This window comes from Eurypyga helias, unplaced genomic scaffold, assembly GCF_000690775.1.
Source record: "Eurypyga helias isolate BGI_N326 unplaced genomic scaffold, ASM69077v1 scaffold3226, whole genome shotgun sequence".
NCBI lineage: Eukaryota > Metazoa > Chordata > Aves > Eurypygiformes > Eurypygidae > Eurypyga > Eurypyga helias.
Window position 1 is genome coordinate 84418 of NW_010254562.1, and position 3782 is coordinate 88199.

Here is a 3782-nt window from a genome sequence, read left to right on the forward strand (position 1 = left end):
TCAACACCCCACCGGTTTCGTACAAAAAGATTGGTACTCTTCATGCACAGACAACTCTTCCCAACAGTAGATTCAGCCCTTCGAGCCACATCCTCCGAAGGTGACTCCAGCACCATTTGCTTTATAAATGATCGGTGTTCCAAAGCAATGTAACTCCCTCTTCTGTTAAACAATGAAATCTGCGATGGGTTTTGGTAAGTGCCCTGCACTTCCCGTGTCTGATTTAGCGGATATTAAACCCCATTAAAAATTTCAACTGTTTTGTAATATCATCGAATCACAGAATGGTTAGGGTTGGAAGGGACCTTAAAGACCATCCAGTTCCAACCCCCCTGCCATGGGCAGGGACCCCTTCCACTAGACCAGGTTGCTCCAAGCCTCATCCAGCCTGGCCTTGGACACTTCCAGGGATGGGGCATCCACAGCGTCTCTGGGCAACCTGTCCCAGTGCCTCCCCACCCTCTCCGTGAAGAACTTCTTCCTGATATCTAATCTAAACCTCCCCGCTTTCAATTTAAACCCGTTACCCCTTGTCCTGTCACTACAGGCCCTTGTAAAAAGTCCCCCCCAGCTTCCTTGTAGCCCCTTCAGGTACCGGAAGGTGCTATAAGGTCTCCCCAGGTAACACACGTTCCACAGCAGACTGGTAACAGCACTGCGGCTCCTGCGGCGCGGGTAACACACACGACCAGATGTAATACTTCAGACTTCTGCTTTTTCAGACTGCTGGGAAAATACAAGCTCACACACTGCTGGACTGGGCAAAAAGCAATGGATTTAACGCCTGTCCAGGAGGACGTGCGTTAGGTGTACAGGAAATTCATAGAATCATAGAATGGTTTGGGTTGGAAGGGACCTTAAAGACCATCTAGTTCCAACTAGATGATTCAACAGAAAAGGAACATGGGCTCTGCAATGGGTGTGACGAGGAGTCCCCAGTGCCTGAGGATGGGTTACCCAGGGGTGAGGAACGTCCTTGAAATAGCTGATGCTGCCACACTGCAGGAAAATTAATGAGTTTGAGACACCCTCCAGCCTGTTTTTTATGAAAATGTTGATGTCACAGCGAGTTCACACCCTGATATAAATCTGGCAAAGCAGGAAAAACTGAGACTACATAGAACTCACCATCAGGACTAAAAACTGCCCATCCAGCAGGATTAACCCCCAAAAGATGCCTTACTCTTCAACAGTATTCAGGAAAGAACGAGATCGGCAGTGAAACTAATACACGTGTTTGTACCTTGAGCCAGACGTACAACTCTGCTTTCAGGCAACCTTAGGAAAAAAAAATAAACGCTGGCCAGATTCTTCCCAGCAGCTCTGATCCATGAAGGGGACTCCAGGGATCCGCTTGCCATTCTGAACGTCAGTCGCCTCCGCTCAGGAGCTGAAGGCTGGTACATGTTCTTAGTGGCAGCCAGGGCGGCAGGAGAGGATCAGTGTGGTTGGAATGTTTCCTCAAAGTACTTCTTGGAAGTGTAAGGAACTCCCCGACAAACCATTCCTTGGTGCTTTCAACTCATTTCTTACCTTTGCTCTCCACAACATCCTGCAGCAGTGAGTTCCCTAGTTTAACTAGGCCCTGGGTATCAGGAAGAACCTGTCAAGTTTGGTTTTAAATCCCCAGATCAGTTAATTCCACTCGTGTTTCCCAGCTTGGATGCGAAAACAAGCCGTGAAAAATCACCCTGTGCCCAACCCCTCAGAATTCGTAGCTCAACACACCTGTTATGTTCACTCCGACTTTCCAGGCTCCAGGATTTTACGTGTCGTTATTTCCAGTGATACAGAAGCTGGTCTTTCACTTACCCTCCTCACTCTCCCACACACGCCTCCTCACTCAGTGCCCCTTCTGTGAGAAAGGGCAGAGCTGTTTACCACATCCAGGCCACACAAAGAGCCTGAATTTACGAACAGGCCTGTCTCCTGCCTCCAGTTCCCTTCCCCGAACTCTCCATTCTTTCCACACCGCACTACTGCTCGACTCTGCCCCACATCTGCAGCCAGGATCCCTGGAAAGCCATGTGATATCCTGTGAGGTTATTCCAGGCTATTCCAGACAGCAGCTTTCACTAAACCTCTGCAGTCCTTCAGTTTTCCTGCAGGGGTCCCCTGGAAACCACTAATCAACAAGAAAGTGACCCTTTGCAGCAAGGAAAGGGACAAGGAACAGAGACTTTTGCCTCCGGCGACCTTATAACTAACCCGCCTCAGCGCAGACCCCCTCTGGAAAGCACAGGGGGGATCGGTTCCTGCCCGTCAGGTCGCAGACACACAGAACTCAGCCAGGGCAGGCTGGACCACCCGGTGATGGTTTGTGTGTGGCCTGGGACCATCTGCATCTTTCTTTTGCCCAAGGAAGGCAGCGGGGCAGCTGGGCTCTCCAGGGGATGCACACCAACAGAGCACTGCCCCACGCAGTCAAAAGGCAGGTAAGAAACACACCCACCTAAGAAAAGTTTATGTTTATTCCTGAATTGCCTTAGAAATTAAACATTGTACAAAACGTGACATTTTTTAAAAAAATAAAAAGGAGTAATGTTACTCGTGTAGCAGAGCAGGGAAACAACGGAAACACGAACAAAGGAAAAGGCTCTGGGAAACCAAAACAGCCATCAGCAATTCGTATCGGCACATGCTTCGGCCGGCATCCCAGAAACACCCGCCTGGGGGTTCACAGGAAGACAACCTGCACGTTAACACTAACAGGGACCTTGACCAGACGATGAGGGAAGGACTTGGGTCCTGCCACCGACGGGCTCATCAAGAGTAACTTGGTGACAGCACGTGATAAACCAGGCCATCCTCACGGAATCCAAGGAATCCCTTGCAGCGCTGTCACCTCTCTGCTATTCTCCCAATCCCTTCCCTTGTTCCCGCAACCAGAGCTCAATTCCGGCTGCAGACGGAGAAGGGCGGCGCCGAGACGCGCTGGCGCTGACACACGCCGCCCACCCCGCGCGGCTACTCGAAGGACAGGCTCCAGCGGAACCACGAACGCGCATCTCTCCATAAAGCACTCCAGCTTGCAGCTCACTGCCGTGTTTGACGACGGGAAGTTGAACCTAATTTCAAGGCAGTTTTCATACAGAATCGGATGAGATATTCCCACTGGTAACACGTTATATAACAAATCCACGGTGATCTATTAAATAAATCCGGTTTGCTTGCGGGTAATTTCTATATACATTATAAATACATACACGCACACGTAAAACCCTGACGTGGTGGAGTTGTGTCGGCCTGCCAGACGCCAGAAAGACGGTGTTGGGAACCAAAAATCTCTGCTCCACGTTCAGAGCCTCAGGCGAGTTTGGATATGTCTTCATACTGGATATCTTCAACGCGACGTCCTTTCAAAGGTCCCTGCAGAACAACACAGGGGAAGAAATAAGATCAAAATATAGACTTGTTTGCCTGTTGGAATAAGGAGCTTAAGGTAAAAACACTAAGGGGGTGGCATGAAATCTCGCCACATTTACACAAGTTCAAGAAGCACAACCAAAGAGAACAGCACTGGAAATCAGGCACTAGCGTTTTCACTGGGGGCTGCACAAAGCACAACGACGATTCTTCTGTTCCAAAAGCCACATACAACTGCAGGCTGGAGGCTGTGCGGGGGGCACACAGCATCATGCACCTGAAAATCTGCAGGTTTGGGATTTGCTCACGACACAGTGTTTTCTGTTTTGTTATTTTCAACCTGACCAGAGAATGTGACAGGCCCTCGACACTGTCCCGGAAATCATAGTATCACAGAATCATGGAATCCCAGAATG